The following is a 22,124-nucleotide window of genomic DNA, read 5'->3' as shown; positions in this document are numbered from 1 at the left end:
TTCCGGGGCAGCCCTCGGCTCAAGGATCAGCTTTTCATGAAGAAGCTGAATGTGAGCACAATTACCATGTTCAAGCATGGGTTCTGGTATCCTGTGAGGATGAAATCAGTCAAAAAACTCTGATTTTAAGACATGGAACCTAGGTTTTGTTGGTAGCTCAACTTACTGTCAGCAAGTCACTCCACCACTCTTTGTCTCAATTTCCTTATCTGTTCAAATATAATTTGAGATCAAATTTTTTGTAATTCCTTCTACACTAACATTATATTATTGATTAATCATAAACTTCATCCAACAAAAGTCTATCTTTAGTATACATATTACCTTCTATTCTCTTTCAAAATTCTTCAAATACTATTTTTAAACTTAAGTATCACAAAGGAACACATTATGGAAAGATATTTGAACACAATATGGTGCTTCTGCAGAAATATGAATTTAACTCAAAAATTGATTCACTTAATATAAAATTGATACTGTAATTGTGAGTCATCAGGTATAGAAGATAGATGTCCCTTTTTCTGCTGGAGACATTCCATCCATTTCTATACATTATTGTCCTTCCCACTTTCTACGTTATTTAGTGTTCTGTCTCCCTCTCTCTCTCTCTCTCTCTCTCTCTCTCTCTCTCATAGAAGTGCTGCAACTGTTGTAGTAGCAACTTTATGGAAAATCTTTTATAGTTCTTTGGAATATCTATGTTTAAGACACTATTTTATGGGTTGCATCGAACTTTCTTAACTTTTTCAATGAAGAAGTAGTTAAAAGGAACTGACTTTTGCAACTTTCTTATTAACGAACTTCCACTAACTGTGCCAGAAAACTTGCTGGTGTATTTGATATAACAAGGTTTGTGATATATACATTCTTCCAGGATACTATCTTGCTGTGTTGTCTCTATAGTCTTAGACCTCTTCTCAAATATCTTCAGTAAGTATATAATGACTAAATGAATTATTGAGCAATATTGTTTAATATCTTTTACAATATAAAAATAATGTTGGTGACAGAAGAAAGTTAAGTTTGAACTATGATTCAAACTGATTACAGAGATTAAATTATAAAATAATGCCACTTTTCTTGTATCAGAGAAGTTTTAAGTACACAATTTGTCAAAAGAGTTTATATTATGGCTACTTGTTAGGGCTAAGATATTAAAGGACTAAATTCTAAAACATGTGGAATTACAAAAGCCATATCAAGTAAAAACAAAAAAGCTGGAGGGAACACAATATCTGACTTCAAAATATACTACTTAGTTGTAGTAGTTAAAACAGCATGGTACTGGAATAAAACAAATTAAACAAGGAAACAGAATAGAGAGCCAAGACAGGAACCAGTGCATTTACCTCCAACTGATTTTTCTTTTGTTTTTTTTTCTTTTTTATTGAAGTTATTGGTACAATCTAGGTATATAAATACAGTTACATTCATCATTGGGATTCTGTACCTTTACATAATAGGTCTTGATTCTCATTTTTTCCCCTTGTCCCTGTCCTCCCTTCACCCCCTCCTCTCCTCCCCATTTACAAACACTTTATTTCCATTTTTTCAGTTTCTCATATTTTTTTCCTCTCCCTTATTACCTTTCCCCCACCCTTTCCACTTTCCCTACACCTTTAGCCCTTTGCTTCCTATTTCACATTATTAATTGTCTCATTAGGATCCTGTGTACTATTGTAGTTTTTCACACCAAAGAAACTATTCGGTATTTCAGCTAAAGAAATCTCTGTATGAATATTAAAAATAGGGAATCCTAAAATAAAACTAAAAAGGAAAGTAAAAGAGAAAAGGCAATGATGTAACATCAAAATAATCCTTGATTCTGGAGATGAAAATGGTCCCTGAACATATTTAAATTGCTTCTCGCTCTTATAGTCTTTTCTTATTCTTTTTTCATTATTTAGAGAATACTTTATTAGTTTCTGTAATCAAATCCACGTAGATATGACCTTACATATTTAGTACGATGTGTTACCCCTGTACACATGGAAAAAAAATTAATTAACATTTCTAGACCAATATGGTTGTCCATTTCTGTACAATGCCAAGTCAACACAGTAAATTGGGATGACTTTTTCCAAAGTTGGCAGCACCATTAAAGTTTCCCAAAATTCAATTTATATATATATATATGTGTGTGTGTGTGTGTGTGTGTATATATAGATATCTATCTATCTATATCTATCTATATATATATATAAAGACTAATAATAGTATGTTATGCATCGATAGCAGCAACAGCTTTTCCAGGTTCTGCAGTCATCTGAACAAAATTATAGACATTCAGCACATTCCATTAAAAAAAAAAACGTAGAAAAGAATAATATCCAGACAACAGCCAAGTTCTGTTGTGGCTGTGGTACCTGGCACCATTTTTTCTATTAGCCTCCTAGTCATCATCTGGAAAGAAAACATTCTAGAGTAATATCATTAAATGTAACTCTGATAAAGCACGGTCCCTATTATGTATCATAAAACAGGTTCTAGATATTTTACATTCATAGAGGTATGATACAGTACCATCCTACATCAATAATACTAGATTCAGTTTTGGTTTGAAATTTACTTTGTCTGCAAATAAGGTTGCTACCCCTGTTTTTTTCTGGGATCCTGTCACATGGAGAATTGTTTTCTATCTTTTCACTTTCAGTCTATGGGCTTCTTTTTGCACTAGGTGTGTTTCTTGTATACAACATATTATTGGATTTTGCTTCTTATTCCATTTTGCCAGTCTATTTCTCTTGATTGGTGACTTGAGGCCATTGACATTGCTAGTTATAACTGATATGTACTGACTTATTATTGACGTGTTATTGGCCTTTTGTTGACTCTTTTTACTTTTTCACCTTCTTTTAATTTCTTGCCTTTCCTATTTGATTTGCTCTGTTGGGCCTCATGGTGTTGTTGCCTTCATTGTCTTTTTCTAGGATCTTGTTTAGAATTACTTGTAGTTCTGGTTTGGCATTCATTTAGTTTCTCAGGTGTTCTTTGTCGTGGAAGTGTCTTACTTCCCCCTCCATTTTGAAAGAGAGTTTTGCTGAATTTTTAATGACGATGCCAAGAACACACATGGAGAAAGCACAGTGTCTTCAATAAATGATACTGGGACAACTGAATATTGACTTGCAGAACAGTGAAATTGGACCCTTATCTCATACCACTAAAAAAAAAAAATGGAGTGAAGAGTTTCAGGGGATGAAAGTATAGTTTAGTGTTAGAATGTGCTTGGAATGTGCAAGGCTGTGGGTTTAATTTATAGCAGGAAAGAAAAGAAAAGATAAGAAAGGAAAGAGAAAAATAAGAGAGAGAAGGACTCAAATGTAAGCTATGAAGCTGTAAAACTAGTAGAAAAAAAAAAAAGAAAAAGAAGGAAAGGAAAGTCCATGATGCTGACTTGGGCAATAGGTTTTTGGATATTCCCCCAAGTATAGGCAACAAAAGTTAGAATAGATAAATAAAACACAAGCAAAAGCATGTGTACAACCAAGGAAACAAACTACAGAATGAATGGACAAACTATAGCATGGCAAAAATATTTGCAAACTGTGTATGTGAATTCAACTGTTCTGACCTCAGAAAACTTGATAAATACTTCAAGTAACACTTGTGATAATTAGCTCTATTTGGCACTCCTTAATATTCACATATTTCAAAACATGTTGTGCATGATACATATATAATCGTGTTAATTAAATTAATATATACAGATAAGAATAGTAGAAATACTAAGGGCCAATTGAATAATCCTAAGAAGAACATCGTGCACATTTTAATTAATTCAGTTTAGTCATTTAGTCATTCCCCAGTTTTATCTCCGTAAAGTATTTTTCTAAAGTTATTGACCATAAGTATCTAATGTCATGTTTTGATACAAGATTCATGTATCTTTTCTTTAAAGGTTAGAATAGAAAGAGTGGCAATACATTTTTGAAAGGCATCTACAGGACATAGTCATTGATTATGTAGTAAGAGAACACATCCTTAACACAACAAAAGAAATTAGAAGCAAAGTTAAAAGATGAATGATGTGGGCAGAAGAGTTTTAGAGGAAAGTTTATCCCTAAGGAACTGTGTTGTAGCTTTTATAATAGTAAAAAGATATGTTTAAAACCAGCAAGAGTATATCAGTATTTTTTTCTGTGAGTTATCAAAGTTTTTGTATTCACAAATTACCAAACATGCTAATAATGAAAGGAAAGAATTTATTGAAATGTTTTGCAGTAGTTTCTCAATTAGTTTTGAATTGAGAAATAATTGAATGGGTACACTATTAAGATTTTCTGTATATGAAAAGAAACTTTCTAACACGTGCAGCAGACTGCCACATATTGTATTATTTCATAGATTTCAAATGCCCAAATGGATGATCCATATGATATTCTATCTCTTGTTTAGAGATTATTCTTTTTATGAATAGATTCATGTACCTAATCAATTCATAGAATATTTACTGAGCTGTCCCTCAGCAAAGCACTATTAGAGGCACTGCAGTGGGCAGAGTGCAGCCGTGATTCCTGCTTACCTTGAGTTTGCACCTGTTTGAAGAAGCCAAAAATGCAATCTTATAATTATTCTGATACATGTAATTTCACTGAGTAATGATTGCTACAATTTTTGCATCCTTGGTGTGTCCTTAGTGCATACTTGTATTAAATCATTGAAATTATTTAGTTTTCACAGCAATCCTTTAGTTAGATGCTTTTGTACCTCATTTTATAAGTAAGGAAACTTGAGTAGAGCTGGAATAAAGAAATTCCCAAATGTTGTGATGTCTAGCGAATGGTGCTTTTAGGATCCAAATTCAATAAGTCAGGATGTAAACCTTGTACTTAAAATCATGACACTATTCTGAGAAATGATAGGGAACAAAACTTCAGGAAGCCATAGTAGAAGATCAAAAGAGGCTTTCATTTAGAATAATATATACTTTTGGAAGTGACATGGATGCTAAAACATAAAGAAAGATGGAAATTACTAGGCAATGGAGAGAGGATTGCTCTAAAAAAAAAAGGAAAACCCACATAAGAGCTTTGAAATAACAGGAAGCTTTCAAAATAAATGGAGATGGTGAGTAAGGACATGGAGCTGGAAAGGTCACTGGTGACCAGGTAGGCAGGGCATTTTAGGTTAAGAGTTACAAGAGAAGGTTGTTTTTTTCTTTAATCCTAAACATGTGTGCCTCTGTGATTTTAATAGGGATTAAATATGTCTCCATGCTGTGAGAATTAAATGAGCAAATAGATATGGGTATTAGAATAGTTGTTATGACTTGTATCTAGATGTCACCCCACAGCCCCGTGCACTGACAACTGGGGAGTTTTGAAAGTGGCTGGGTTAGCATTATGAATATGAATTAAGGGTGTGATACTGGGATTAAGGCTGTGCAAGATAGAAGCCCCACCCTGAGTATGTGTGGCACAAATCAATAGTCTTATAGCCTGGATGGACTATAAAGGGACAGAAAGGAGACAGATTTGCCCCTGCTGCTCACTGCTTTGCTACTTTCTGCCTGGCACATTATGAAGTGTTTCTCCTCTATAATGGCTGTCTGCCATGCCACCCTATGGGACTCGGCCAGCTCCAGGCTGAAACCTCTATACACTGTGAGCTGAAGTAAACCTTTTCTCCTTTTCCTTGTGAGTGTCTGGCATTTTTGTCCCAGCAATGAAAAAACAGGAAACAAGACAGATTTTGGTATCAGAGAAGTGTGGTCATTCCTGTGACAATACCTAGCCACGTGGTTCAGAAGCCTTTGGAAGTGGCTTTCAGGAAGAGATTGGTGAAGTTTGGAGATGCCAGCTGAATAAGCAGTCCTGGAATGCTGTAAGCGGAACTTGATAGGCTATTCTGATTAGAGCACAGCAGAGCACATGCTGGTAGAAATGTATCCAGTTAAGATCAGGCTCATGAGGTTTCAGTTAGGAAGAAGGACTTCACTGGCTGTTGGACTCTAGATCATGTGTGCGTTCTTTGGCAGAAAATATATGTGCATTTTGCTCTTTTCCAGCAACTTTTCTTGAGACTAATACTAAAGGTACCAATCAATTAGTAATCAATCTGGAGGAAGAAATTTCAAAGCTGTCTAATGGTGAGACAGTGGCATGACTGCTGGCAAAGGCTTTTAGCCAAAGCTATGCTGAAAAGTAGTAGCAAAGAGCCCAGCAGAATGATTTAAAATGTTTTGAGTTTAACCAGAAAAGAAGCACTGATAAGATTGCAGACTGCAAAGATTGAGGAGAGGAGAATATGGTTTTTGAGAAGGAACACAATAGAAAAGATGGCCGAAGACATCTCAAGCACCAGCAGGACTCCACTGTTTGTAGCCTCAATGTTGCAGAGGTGGAAGACTGCTTTGAGAAGAGAACCCTAAACCACCATGTTCCAGAGTAGCAGTAGTCTAGGGAATTTGTTCTTTGGGATTTGGTTCATAGCATGCAGAAATCAGGCACTTGACCCCTATATCCAAGAGAGAAGGAAGCCTGGCTACTGTTACAGCTGGAAGCAGACCTTGGCATCATCCACGTTGTGCTAGTTTTAGATGCATGAAGAATGCAAAAGTTTTACAGTCAGGAAAACTTCCACTTAGATTTCAGAAGCCCTAGGAGGCCAGGACCTGTGTCCCTGTGAAAGAAGTGTGTGATGCTGTGACTGTGAGCCTACAGGTGCAGTGGAGACCACAGAAAGTTAGGGAAGTCAGGAAAGTGAATCTTCTGAGAGAAGCTGAAGATGTGAGCAAAGCCAGCCCAAGAAGTGATGAGAGCTGTAACCGCCAGCCGTGCCATATGGCTGGAGCCACCCAAGCCCTTTGAAATCCACGTCTTGCCACAGATTGACCTGGATAATGGATATGGAACTATGGGACTTAATGTTTGCCCTCCCTGATTTTGGAACTGTTTTGGTCCCATTCTTTTCTATCCCTATATTTCTGCCTATTGGCATGGTAACATTTTTATTGTTCCATTTTATGTTGAAAGTGTTTAACCTTTTTTTTTTTTTCATTTCTACAGGACCTCACACCTAAGAGTTTGCCTTAAATTTGAGAAGAGTATTTTAACCTGGACTTTATAGCAATGCTGAAACAATTAGGACTTTGGCAACTCTTAGAGATGTGCATGAGTCTTTTGGGGGCCAGGGTTGGAATATTAAGGCTTGTATCTAGATGTCCCACAAAGCCTCAGGCACTTGTGGTGGGGAGTTTTTCATGGTCACTGCATTTGGGTGGGTGAACGTGAACTAAGGTTGTGATACCAGGGTTAATAGTGTGAATAATGGAAGCCTCCACTCTGAGTATGAGTGGCACCAATCAATAGCCTTGTAGCCTGGATGGAACATAAAGGGACAGAAAAAAGGCAGGCTGCTGTTGCTGCTTGCTGTTTTGCTGCCTTCTGCCTGGCACACCGTGAAGTGATGGCTGTCTGTCTGACACACCTCTGTGATGCCTGTCTGCCAGTTGATGATGAACTGAAACCTCTACAAATTGTGAGGTGAAATAAACTTTTACTCCTTTCACTTTGGATGCTGGGCATTTTGTCTCAGCATCAAGGAAAGTAACCAAAGCACCAGTGCTTGGCATATGAAAAGCATTCAATAGAAAATTGTTTCCATTTATAATGTCCTTTCATTTCTAATTTTGTCTTTGTTTTTGTATTTGTTTTTTTCTTTGGTACTGGGGATTGAACTCAGGACCTTGCGCTTTTGAAGTAGGCAGTAACACAACTGAGCTAAATCCCCAGCCCTTTTTGTTTATAATTTAAAGGAATATATACTATAAAAATGTCTTACCAGACAAGATATGTGGTCCAGTTGCACAAATTTGTAGTTGTAGTAGAATTTCAACTTGTTGAAAATTTAAACAGAATAAAAAGTTTTAACTTGATTGACTAATAAAACGATAACAGGGTATTGCTTTCACTCTTCAGTTTTGAAAGATTAAAGTGAATACAAATGCTGATATTTTTACTGTGTATATCTCTAAGAAAGTCAAGAACAAAAGGAACTGTGTGCCACCAAAGCAATCCAGAATGAAACCCTCGTCATTCTGTTGGGAGCCTCCAAAGAAGGCAGTTTAAAACCAAGGAGCTCAAAGTAAAGAAGAATAAAAAATGTGTTCATTTGTTACTACTTTTCTCTATTGAAGAACAGGCAATGTGAATTTCATAATAAAATAGAATTTAATGTGAAGTGCAAGTTTTTGTTCTTGTATGGCTTGTGGTAATGTCTTAAGTAGAATCTTTAGAGAGGCTCAATCAATACTGTCAATGTGCTTTTTACAACTTGCAAAGTACATGTTTTTATATTAAGATGTTCCAGTTAATAACAGCTAAAACTTGCTCAGTGAATTTCATTTTTCTATCTTCTGTATCTTTCCAAAACTTCTCTCCATTGCTCTGGCAAATAGTAGCTAATTTTTACTTCAAAATTATAAATTATATACCCTAATTCTTATAACTATTTTGTAATGTTAGAATTAAAACCTATATAGCTATTTTGTTATATTTGAATTAATTTTGAATGACTAGTATATTCCATTTTATCCATCCTAATGACAAGTAATGTAGAATGACTGTGTTTTGAAGAACATTCCTTTATATGATGCCAGTTAGAACTATCATATGAATTTAATCAGTTGTTTGTTTATGCCAAATTTCTTGTTTAAAATTTTAGATGTTATTTTTATACATATTCTGGTTTAAATTTACCTTAGCATTAAATACCAACTTTATTACATTTTAATAATCATCCTTTCTAAAAAGGCAAAACATCATACAAAAGAAGGGGACAGCTTTTATTTAAAGCTTCAATCTTATTTAATAACCATGAAATGTTGATAATACACCTAGTTCTGGTCTATTGTACTGATTACAGGTTTCAGGTTTTGTTAGCACTGTTCTGTTGAATTTAACGTTTATTGTGACTAGTTTCATGGCAAAGCTCTCTACTCCTGATACTTTGGTGGTAGTGAGAAGTAATGGAAGAATATGTAATCTTGAGAAAATTACGACATCACTTGCTAAGCCTCAGTTCTGCATTGTAAAACAGGACAGCAGTATCTCATAAGATTTAATTCATGATGAATGAAGTAAATGTTTTTAAATCACTGAACAATTTCTAGGCACATAGTAGCCATGTTGTTTCTCTTCTTCCTTGTATTCTGTGGCTAAAAAGAAAAAGATATCAAAGCTTGAGAAAAGATATAGTTCCCATATGAAAAATTCACAGCATTTATTCTCAATATACAAAAGATACCCTTGTGGGCAAACCATTTCTCTAGGATATGAAATGTGACTTTCCAAAACATCGACACAGCTCCAGAGCATGGCACTACAGACCACTGAGATGTTCCTTATATGATACTGTGTTATATTAGCCTCACAAGATAATTTAAGAAATTTATGTCCTGAACTTTTTACCGTAAGAAGCTAGGTAACGTTATCTTCTCTGCTTTTATGGCCTATACTACTAATTATTTATAATAGAAAAAAAAAGAAATTTCAATAAAGAAATTACCTTTTGAAGAAACTTGCTGTGTACTATATATGTGTTTTATTCCTGAAAAAAATCTTATTTTCTTCTATCTTGTAATGAACAGACTGAGAAAAATGGTCAAATTGTCTACCCTTTCATTTAAAGCAGAGGTTTTCAATTGTTTCCCGCTGAAACACTTATAAATATAAATCCATTATGACAGGGTGTTTTTTACTTAGAGATATTAACACTGTAGGCTTGTGGTTTTCCCTTTAAAACTTTCACTAGCACTGGAAGTCCATGAAGATTGTTATTTTTTTTCCTTTGTTGTCAGATACTTCTAACATACCACCATAAACTTCAAAGATCTGGTTATTCCTTTTTGAATTACTTTAATGTAATTCAAATGCTTTACCTTTAATGCTTTACCTTGGAAATCATTATACTCATCTTCTGGAGAATCAAAGAAAACAAGTTACAATTTTATAAATTACAGTGGCAAATCTCTAGCCTTAAAATCAGAAAACTTTTGTTTGAATGGGCTTTAAGAAAGGCCTGGCTGTAGATTTGAAAATAGTAATCCTTCTAAAGTTCTAGGAAAGCAAGTTTATTGACCCTTTTTAGCATTATTTTCTCTCTTTACTATTATGTATGATCTTGATTATGAGATTGGCTCACATTATTTTATTAGGTATCCTGACTACATTAGGTGTGGTTTTATTGATCACTAAGCATTTGGACAGATATTTGTTTTATATATGGCTTGAGGTATTTTCTAACTACCAAAAGCTTTCAGATTCACATTCATCAATCATTCTCTCTCTCTCTCTCTCTCTCTCTCTCTCTCTCTCTCTCTAGTCTAAATTTTATTCCTTACCTCAAATTGGATGCATCAGTAAAAATGTTGAGAGTACAGTTCCTCATGGTCTAAGTATTGCTCTGGCTCAGTTAAACTACATGCACCTGTTCTTATGAAACTGAGTTTTCATTCCTTTCCTCTATTCCCTCTCAATAATATTTGACTGAACAAGATTTGATTACCATCCTCTTGCCAGGTTTTCCTCAATTCATTGTAGTGAAAGGATTTAATGTATCACAAAGTCTTTGCCCTCTGCCCTCTCACAGAAGTTAGGAGTTCTTCTTCAGAGGGGGGAAGATTGCATATCCCTAAGTTAATTAGTTGTCTTGTAGGAAGTTAGGCAGGCCCACCCTGAAGGAGCCGACATGGACTATCAAGACACATTCACTGAAGGCCAGAATTGTAAAAGGCGAGAAGCCACTATACCTTTGTGCTTTCCCTGGGGATGTAAAGCAGTGATTGATACTCTAAAGAGGTTTCAATCACCTGGGTGTGTGGCCAAGGTCTTAACTCAGCCTTTCCAGGAAATATCCCTGACTCCCACCTTTACTGAAAATCCTTGTACACTTGCCGTGTGATTTGTTCCCCCACTTGACCCCACTTAATCAATATTACCTGGGAGACTGTCCTTGTAATCTTACTGTTTCGTCATGGTTTTGCCCCACCTCATGCCCACACTGTATATTTCCATTTGGCCTAATAGTTTTGTCCTACTTGGTAGTGGATTGCGAGCTGGCAATCCACTTTCCAGTCCCCCTTCTGTCGCTCTCAGATAGAAGCTTTCTTTCCTTCAATAAATTTTTCCTACTACTAAAAATAAACTATGACCATGTATGGTTGGGTATCTCATCTTACATGTTGCCACTTAACACAGATTTACACAATATGATATAACATTATTGTAATTCTTCATTTGCTTTTTAGCAATCATACTTTTGCACTTTATTAGTCCAGCATACTTGCAGAAAATTTCTGCTTTACATGATTATATTCTTTCAACTTCTGTTTAGAAAACACTCCACAGAACCCACCACCACCACCACTTTAATGGTACATTTTAGGGATACGATACAGTTACATTCATCGGGATCTTGTACCATTACATGGAGTATCTTGGTTCTTATTTTTCCCCCCATTCCCCTGAACTCCCTTCACCCACTCTACCCTACCCTATTTACAAAGACTGTTTCCATTTTTTTCTTTTTCTCTTATTTTTTCTGTTCCCTTCATACCTTTCCCCTACTACTCCCACTTCCCCTACACCTTTAGCCCTTTTTTCTTATTAAACAATATCAATTATACATTTTTATTCTTATTTATATCCTTTCAAAGCTATATTAGCTTATTTTGCCTACTTTCTTTTTCTGCTAAATTATATATCTTTGCCATCTTGCACTTCTCTTTAGTGAACAATCTCCTTTTAATTCACTTTATTTAGTTGGTTCTTTTATATTTTCTAGTATGACTCATATTTCAAATAATATTGGCTCTTAGGTAGCTAATAGGTTAGAGATTTATTGAAATGGTGGGCACACAGAAAAGGGAAGGTATTCAGATGTCCATGGTGCTGACCGTGAGTTGTGTTCACATGTGAGGCTTGGACTGATATGACTGGAAGACAATACAATTTCCTTTTACCCAATAGTATGTGCTGATGCATGGGGTAACAATGGGCAACAACAAAATATTTGTATATCTTGCTTATCATTTTAATTTCTTTTTGCAAGTAGATAGAAGGGATTCAAGAGATAGGAGAAGGGTGAGAGAAGTGAAAAGGTTAAAAAATGATTTAATATGTATTGTATACATTTATCAATTGCCCACAAAGAATGTAAGCAGTATATACTTTAAATGTGTACTAATAAATAAAAGATAATTTTATAAAGTTATTTTCACAGATCAGTGAAATGGATTGTAATAAAATCCTAGATACAATATACAAATTCTTACTAAAATCTTATTAAAGTAATTGATGATAGAAACTAAATCAAGATTCAAAATGCTCTACTTCTTATACACTGTTATGACTCTAAAGTGTTTATGGTGTAATGCATGTATAATGAGAAAACATTTCAATTGTAAATGCTTTTGTTCATACTACAGCGGTCTTTCCCAATTAAAAGAAAACCTGGAGTTGAGTGACTTGATTATTTTGGTAGTATTTCCTGATCTGGAGTCTCTTCTAGAGTTGTACAAGTTCCAGGTAGAAGTAATTTTCATTTCTGTTTTGTGTATTTAATAATAGCCGTGCTAACCACAATCATAGGGAGGCACTTTTTAAATGGCTGTGTGGAATGATAATACAATTTTTATAGCTAATCATCATGAATTACAAAGACATATGTTTCTCAATATTCTCTTTTACATTTCTTGTATTTGTAGGCATTGAACAGTTCCACTGGAAAGCTGTGTCATGAACTGCAAGAGCTCCTGAAATATCCAGTGGGTTTTTAATCATCAGAGGTAAACACTGAATTTATTTTAATTGTATTTTTACAATGAAGTGGCATATAATTTTATGTCTCAAAACTTACTTTCCTTATACCAAGAAGGCAGATATTTTTTTCTTCAATTTAATCAGATGTTAAACTAAGTAGTTACTCTAATTTGTGGACCCCCAAAGTGACTGTGGGAAGTTTTTGGCATATGGTCAGTTCATTACTGAGTTTATAATTTTTCCCTTATGATATAATACATGTAATATGTTTCAGCTAGTCTGTATACTCTGTGTATTTGCTTAATGGCAGTTTTGTCTTTTAAGACACCATTTTAACATTTTCTTTTAGGTACGAGGGATCGAACTCAGGACCTTGTGCTTACATTTAAAAAAATTATTATATCTAGTGTGTGATGACTCAACATGCTTCTTTATATATGGTGTATTCAAATGTTAGGCATAATGTGTGAAGACTAACAGTGTCTCCTTATGAGTACATATGACACTAATAGAAATATGATATATAAAAAATGAACTTAAAATGGAACTTGGTACTTCTGAGCTTCTTTTCTGTTATTAATCTTAATGAGACTAGTAGCTTTTCATTGCTTTGAGCATGTGAGAATGGGTGACTGTCTTAGAAAGTTTTATTACTTTTTCAACCTTTGCTTTTCTCAGTTCTTAGTCATATATTGAGCATCACAAGTTGTATGTGTGTGTATGTATACTTCAGTTGTGTGAGAGAATATGGAAACATTTACAACTACTGCTTTTTCTTACCTTCTAAATTCATAGAGAAAGTAATTCAGAGTCCTTGATTGCCAAGAACTATGAGACTGGCTAGTAACTGTTACAAGGTATCTGATTTAATCTATTGAAAGGGAGACAGACACATGGGACAGCATCACATGAACACCAAAAATGGAGTAGTCACATACAGTTTTCCTCTGAAAAAGTGGGCTTCTCAAAAAAGAACATGCCTACTTCCAGCCTGTCTCATATGCCTCACACTATAACAGAAGGGAAGGAATGACTTAAAAAACCGCCTACTTAGGTTCAAATGACAAATATACATGTACACTAACACACACATCAGTCTCGGAAAGGATGTTCGGATTCAAGGGAACTGAATTGTCCATGCACAGAGGTATAGTCCCAAATGAAAAGAAAAAATTGATTTTCAGGAGTAATAGGTGGGAAATTACATGCAAAATGCACCAAATTGATCACATTTAAAATGAAAGCATGAATGATAAAATTTAAATCTAGAACTGCACAATGAGGCATGTGGCTCACATTTTGCAAGGGTTGCTATTATGTTAACTTGGAAGAAATAATAGGGAAAATTGACTGTCATGTGAAGAGAATTAGGGAAAACTGCTAATTTGCACAGCACAAAACCATCTATCACTTACAGGGCACTTCCAATCAAAACGAATATGTAATGGCACTTAAAATATGATAAATTTGAAATGATTTGAAGACACTGTGAAATGTAATTGCTTCTTTGACTATATCTTAGAATACTTTTCATAGTTCTTTAGTCAGTTAAGTAATCCTGATAGATTAACCTCATTTTTCTGCTTGAATGTATGCAAAGTTCTGCAGTCTATTTCCAATTGTGAGCCCAAAGAATTTGGCTTTTTTTCAGATGTACCTTGATAACTTATGGCTAGGAAGGCTTTTTTAATCAGCTGGTAGTGAAACACTCATTATTAATTTATTAAATCATTAGAGATTATTTTGAAAATTAATATTTCATTTGATGTTAAAGGGATTTAAAAAATAGCAAATCCATATGCAAATTTTTCTCCACAGAGAACTTCCATTTTAACAAAAGTTTAAAGCATGTACCATAAGTGGGATGAAAGGATACATCCTATATACTGTTTCTTGTTCTGACAATTAAAATCATTTTACTGCCTTCATTCTTTTAACACTGACTTACCCAGTCAACTTTTTGTCTAAATGACAATGTAGACCATAACTTTGCTCTACTGTGAAGTATTTACCTACTTTTTTCTTACATTGTGAACTGAAGTGTTTATCTACTTTTTTATTGCTATTCTTCCATGAACAACAACAACAACAAAAACACACACAAAAAAAGGGACCGTTATTACTTCAAAACCTTTGGCTGTATTTTAAGAATGATTTTATCCATTTAAAAACTCTCCAGATTATTTTTATTGATAATATTACTTTAGATATAGCAATATAATGAATATGGCAGAGACAATTTATGGTTCAAGTTTTGAAGGTAATTTTCTCCAACATGATTTTCAAAGCCTACTCGGAAACTGGGTGAAAGTATCAGCAGAGAGGGATGGTACAATAAGTCAGTACTCTCAATAGAACCACATCCACAAAACTGAGAGCTCTATCCACATCTTGAAGAATTGCCTTTAGTAAATTCAGTAATATATACCAGAACATACAGGATAATGACAGAATTTGAAGATTTCAAATAATTAGGTTTGCCTTATTTGAAGAAGAGAAGATTCTCAGGGTTTGAGCTGATGAGAACTCCTATGTATTTTACCTGATGGCAGATTCTGAGGAGGTAGACTGTATAGATATATGCTCTACAATATTTGAGTATAATGTGATCAGTATGGAATTTTTTTAAAAAACATATCATATGGATTTTATTTGAATGAAAAAGAAAAATCCATGAAAATGAGAACTTTTCCCTAAACAGTTTGGGATAGTGCATAAAGGGTGGAGACTCAACTAGCAGTGTTACTCAATGTGCTTAGCCAGCCAACTACTTTTCACAGGGGATTCAGTTGTCAGCCAGTGTTGAAAGAGAAAATATTTCAATCTTATGTTATTCTATCATCCCATGATGGTCATTTATGTACAGAAATAATCCTTCCAAACATTATTAGATAATTTTGCTTATTACTAAGTGATAATTTCTTATGTTCCATGTTTCTTCACTTTAAGGTGATCTTTATATAAAGAAATTTTATAAAGAAAAAAATACTAGAGTTGTTTTATTTTAATGCTATCACTAGCATGTGAACTTATTCATCTGTAAAGTAAGAAGGAAAAATAAAATGATCTCAAGATTCTTTTCAGCTCCAAAAATCAATTAATATCTCTATCTGATATAAACTACTGAAAGTGAGACACAGTATTTCAGTGTTTATAATCACAGACCCAGTATCACCATCTCAGGCCCTTATTCACAGGGCTTGTCACTTTTTCAATTTATTTGGGATCTTTGGGCTTAGCTTATAAGTCTGTGGAAAAAGAATAAAAACACTGCTCACATAATGTCATTGGGGCATCATGAATGGAGCCTAATAAATGGTGATGAGAAAGCATAATTTAAAGTAAACTGTGCTTTGCCATTTCATTGACCAATTAGAGTCCAACAATTATTGAGCAACCTGGAAATGAATTTTACAGCATAAAGTTAAATATTGTATGATTCCTTTATTATTTTTAGTGATTTATGGTTATGGTTAGAATAAGATGATGGCTTTTTAATCATACTCTGCTCATGTATTAGTTAGATGCACATGTTTTTCTCTCTGAGGAAACTTTTGACCATATACATACATATACACATGTATGTATATGTATATTTCATATGTAATATACATGTGTATATCTATCATATATAAGATATATAATATATAGTTGTAGTTGCATAATATAGAGAGAAGGATCTAATATATAATATAATAAATACAATGTACTATAATATAATATAATCTCTTCTGGTCTGTGTTCTGATAAAGCATTTCAGCTTCTGAGAGGTTCCCATATTGTGCATATGTTTTTTCTCATTGAGTTTATTGGTACATTTTAGGTACACAGTACAGTTACATTCATCATTGGGATCGCGAACCTTTACATGACAGGTCTTGGTTCTCATTTTTTCCCTTTGTCCCTGCCCTCCCTTCACCCCCTCCTACTATTGTGCATATTTTAAAACCCCTATGTCCTTTCTTAGAAGCACAAATATTTGTGATCTTCTACTCATCACAGAATATATATAATTCTTGCCAGCCAGTATTAATCAGCAAGGTAGATGCAAGATAAGGGATTGAAATACAATTGCTCAAGTTGTATGAATTACTTTCATTCATCTCTACAGCTTAAATTTTATCAATGAATTATCAAGACTATTAAAAGCATTCTGTTTGCTCTGTACCAGTGCTTTCATAGGAGCAAAGCTTGAATTAATGCCATCATTTTAATTGATTTGTGTTAAAGATGCTAGAAATTCATGATTGTTTTTCCTGTAGTGATGCTTTTCATGGTATAGTTTTCTTCATCATTCATAAACTTCTTCATGTAGGAGTCCATAATTTTCCTCCTCTTAGCCCTCAAATAGAACTTCTGGCAACTCCTAGAGTTTTAATTAATGATTCCAGTGGATCATTCAATAGATTTCCTTATATATTTGTGGAAGGCACTAGAAACTCAGAACCAAATCTGTTGTACATGTTTGATGTGTAAATAATATGGCATTCGTGGTAGTGAAACATAACTGGCCTGGAATCTGTAAAGTGGTCAGGTTGCCACCACATTGGTCGACCTAGTGCTTATATTATATATGGTGGTGTCGTGAAGACTGAGATAATCACACTATATTCACATACGTTCCAATTTTTTCACTGATACTGAGAAATGAACATAGGGCCTTTGCACAAAGCTATCTTCCAAGTCATTTTTTTACTTTTTATTTTTATTTTGAGAAAGGGTTTTGCTAAGTCTTTGAGTTGCCCAGGATGGGCTTGAATCTGTGATCCTCCAGCCTCAGCCTCCCACAGTGCTGGGCTTACAGGTGTGTGTCACAACATGTGATTTATTTTTAAAATTTTTGTCAGTACATGTTTGCAGTGTGTAATGATGGCTGGCATTCCTTGTGGAAAGTCAGTACAGGTACATAACACATATCTGTTCTTTTTTGCATCTCCTTCCCTCTTCTCCCTCCATCTCTTGCTCCCCTTCTTTTTTGCAAGAGATCTATTTCCCTGTTTCCTACTATCTATCTTTAATGTTGCTCTTTATTTATATTTTATGTATAATTTCATATAAAATAAATATATCACATTATAATATATACTATATTCTATATATTCATTTTATATATTTATTTATATTCTCACATAATAAAAATGTGATATTTAAGATTATCGGATTTATTTCACTTAACATTATAGTTTCAAGGTGCATCTGTTATATGATTTCTAGTAGATACTAACTTCATCACCATCATTACTGCAACTATTCAAACTTTTTTCTTTACTTATTTGTCTTATTTTTATCCAGCACATAAAGCGAATTAGTAAGCCTTTCCACACCATGAATAAAGCAGATCATACATGCTCTCTTAATATATTTACATTTTTACTCCTATTTATCTAGTATCTCAGAGTACCTATTGAAACATTTTCATTTATGTTTCTTTCCCGTTTCTTTTTCTTTTCTGTGGAGCCTTTGCATTGTGCTTCATCCCCGGAACTGTTTGGCTTTGCCTTTTAGTGTACGACAAGATCTTGCTCACTAGCTGTGGACCAGCTTGGGCTCCCACTGGACACTTTCCTTCTTCAGCTTCCCAGATGCTGGTGCTGTGGGCGGGCACCGCCATGCCGGCTCCTTGTGCTTCATATGATCTTAAATGCTGCACCTCTGTTTTCACGGATCACTTCTGCTCCCAAGTTGATTCTTTAAGAGATGTTGGTCCAGTTCTGTGTATCTCTCAACCATGCATTCATCCTGCTGTGTTCTGTGAGCACCATGCTTGACTGTTCCACGATGTAGTTGTCTTCATTGCATGGCAGACAGGGAAGGTAAAGGAACTAAAATTTAAAACTCTTCAAGTGTTCCTTATATACTCATTTTTATTTTCTTGGAGATCAAAGTCTTTATCTGTAAGCAATTAGAAATTTAAACCCAAGTTGGAGAGCATCTTTTTTCTATTAATATTTATGCAACAACTTTTATAACTCTTGCCATGTCATGAGCAGTGTTTTAAACAGTTTTACAGTATTTGTAATAAATTCCCAGTGTGGCTCTAGGAAATTAGTATTATTATTATCTCTATTTTGCAGAGGGAGAACCTGAGGGATGAAAGATTAAGTGATTCACCTAAGATCACACAACATATAAATACACTTTGTTGTATTTTGAGATGTATTTAGCAACAAAGGCTAATAATAAAATAATATTTCTGGAGATTTTGTTGACAGCAGTGCCAGTGAGGAGGTCACAGCCAAACCAAAAATGCTCCTTTTTGTGTTTTCTCACAAGTCTCCCATCACTTGAGACATTATATGAGGAGGAATAGATTTAGAAATGGGTAAAAAGTTAGTGAACATGAAGTTTTTAAAGCCAAATTTTCAAGCAAAAATTTTTAGCAAACTTTAGAGAGAGTAAAAAAAAAAAAGTCATTAAAGCCTTTCACTTGGATACTAAATAATTTTGCCACCCAGTCTAAATGTTCCTCCGGAAAGAGAGATAAGTAAAATTAATCTCAGCAGGTCTCTGGTAAAGCTATTTGCACAAGGCCTCCCTCTGGATTTTGATTACATTTTTCCCAACTGTTGTATGACACCTTCCATCCTTGGAATCTCTTTATGGCTCTGAGTGTGTGCCCCACATTTGATTTACAGCAGCATTAGCAGAGTTCAACACTTAATTAATTCACCAATCAGCTGTCAAGGCCTGTGATCTTTTCCTAGTTCACTGTGGAGTTCCCTGTGGGAGAATCAGTATTCTGAAAGTGTCATTTCCACTATGTTGGGTGTGCTGGTAGAGCAGAGTACTAAGATATGCTGCTTGTTCATGGAAAATATGGCATCCTCATGAGTGCCTTGATGACTTTGTTAAAAATACCTTCTGCCACCCCTCTTCTCTTGTTCTCATGAATACGTTGGCTCCACAATGCAGCAAGATTTTCACAGTGACACAAATTAAAATCACCATATTCCAGTTTCCTGTCTGTGTGCTTTCCCTTGAGGTTTTCTGTTTTATCCTTTAGAAACTTCATTTCATTTGACTTTTGAAAACATTAATTTTAAATCTATCTTCTCTGGTTTGATCATTTTTGAAAACCTCATCTCAATTTCTTCAAAATGGAGACATTTTACATATAATAGAAATATTGATGGCATCTAAATATATTATGAGATTACAAAAGTATAACCTTTTAAATATATGCTAATGAATGCTTTCAGGAAAAAAATAAGCATATAAAGGAAAGAAATAATACTTGTAGAATTATAAAATCTGTCATTATTAAGACCTATTTTAATGATTGCATATTATTTTGTCTTAGGAACAAACATTCTTCTGTTTAAAACAGTAATCATTTGATTATTTCTCATAGGTTTGCGGGACAGTGGGCAATTTTGGTGATCTTGGGCTTGATAATTTTAGCTGATTTTGATTATGGGTAGGCCAGGACCAGCTAGTCTAAAAAAACCTTGCTTATTTATCTTTTTCTATCTGTGACAACACAAATGACTGGACCACTGGTCTCTCCTCATGTAATAAATTACCTTGGTCACATTCACATAATAGATGACAAGTTTTTACGACAAAGAATAGAAGCATTTAAGATTTCTCAGGGACAAAGCTAGAATGGTTAGAATGGTTTCTCTGCATTCTCCTGACAAAAGCAGATCACAGGGCCAGTCCAGGCACACGAGGTGAATAAATGGACTCCACTTTTTAAATTGGAAAGCTGTAAAGTAATACTAAAAAGGGAATGAGCAAAGAAAGGGTAGAGTGAGGAACTGGGATATTGTGCAGTCTACCAGACGTACTTGCCTTTCAGAACTTGATGGTTATCTCAACACAGCCCATCTTTAGTTTGTGCAGTTAACATCACAGGCTGATTTCCCAGTCACAAAGAGCTCTGTTCACTATGACAGCACAAAATGATCAGAATAATGACATAAGACATGCAGCATGTACTCAAAATCATTCATTTTTAACATTCCTTCATTTTAAATACACTATAAAGTATGAATAAAGTATAAATGAGTAATGTTATAATCACTGTCTAAGGAAGGAAATTGGAGTAGCTTCAATTGACTTGTGTTTTCTCCTAATCCAGTCCCTTTTCCTTGTCTTCTCAGAGCTAACTTCGGTTCTGATTTTATTTAGTATGTTTGTGCTTTCATGATGGTTTTAAAATATTTGTCTACACATAGTCATTCTGGTGTATATACATTTAAATTTGGAGAACTTCTCCCTGGTAGAATCACACTGGCTTTCTCTCTGCAAGAGTCAGCCATTATTTTGAGTTTTGTATGTGAATGAGGAATTTAGTCTCTTTACTTTTATAACAAGTTCCTAGCACAGCAAGTAGTCAAGAAAAGGAAATAACAATCCTCTTTGGATTTTACCATCTTCAGTATTTTAGAAACATGTTATTAAGTGCAGCTTACACTCTAAATGAAGGAGAATTAGCCTCTGCCTGTCTAAGGGAGGTGCATGAAAGATTTGTGGACATATTTTAAAATTACAAACATATTTAAATTTTGCTCCTTGCCCCAATAATATCCTTTAGAGTAATATCAAGTAAGGAATAACATGTCTCTTTACTGCTTTCTAATCTTAGTTTTTCTTTGTGATTTATGACATTGACATTTCCAAAGAGTATAAACCATTTACTCTATAGAATGCCTTTCAGTTTGAATAGTTCTGATGTTTCTCATGACTAGATTCAGTTACGCATTTCTTCAGGAATATTTCAATGACTGTATTCTCAATGTGTCATACAAGAAGTACCATGATATCTACTTTTCTCATTAACAGTAATATTAATTTTAATCATGCGATTAGGTTTACTTAAAAATAATAATTTTTTCTTTTTTAAGATGATGCCTTAGACATCCTGTCTTTTTTCATTTTTACTCAATAATCCACTTTATGATTATAGGAATATCCTACTATTTGTGGATGCTTAACATACTTACTTTAGAATGAGTATTCTTTATTTTCTTGATAGATCATTAAGGCATCCAAACATATATTTCATTTTATGCTGTAATATTTCATACAAATTTTAGGTTGTCTTAAACATTTCTTTTAAATTTCAGGTTGTCTTTAGCATGAGGGTCAGGATATCTATTCTACCAACTCGCAGAAACCAAATCAATGTTTCCTATATTGATACTTATTTTTATAACCAATGCTCTAAATTATTTGCTGTTTCTCATAATTCTGGCTATTTTAATTTGTCATTATTGTTACTACTTACTTATTAAAATTGGAATGTACTGCCCTATACTTATTTATATATTTTGGTTCCTTAAATTATCTTAAACATCATGGGAAGAGTTTGTAGTATATTTCGAACACTCTTTTTCTTCTTCTTTTTTTTTTTTT

General features: G+C 34.2%; 1 protein-coding gene across 2 annotated transcripts in view; it reads left to right on the top strand.

The window, feature by feature from the left end:
* Lingo2 (leucine rich repeat and Ig domain containing 2) overlaps window positions 1-22,124 on the top strand; it is a 1,157,994-nt gene that overhangs the window by 509,465 nt on the left and 626,405 nt on the right. For both annotated transcript variants that reach the window (XR_004515393.1, XM_033759063.1), the window contains exon 3: window positions 12,710-12,790. The gene's annotated coding sequence lies outside the window, so the exon portion shown is untranslated. The remainder of the gene's footprint in view (window positions 1-12,709; window positions 12,791-22,124) is intronic.

This window comes from Fukomys damarensis, unplaced genomic scaffold, assembly GCF_012274545.1.
Source record: "Fukomys damarensis isolate Sample0158 unplaced genomic scaffold, DMR_v1.0_HiC HiC_scaffold_36, whole genome shotgun sequence".
NCBI classification, from domain to species: domain Eukaryota; kingdom Metazoa; phylum Chordata; class Mammalia; order Rodentia; family Bathyergidae; genus Fukomys; species Fukomys damarensis.
Note: the sequence above shows the minus strand (reverse complement) of the source record. Positions and strands in the feature narration are given on the sequence as shown.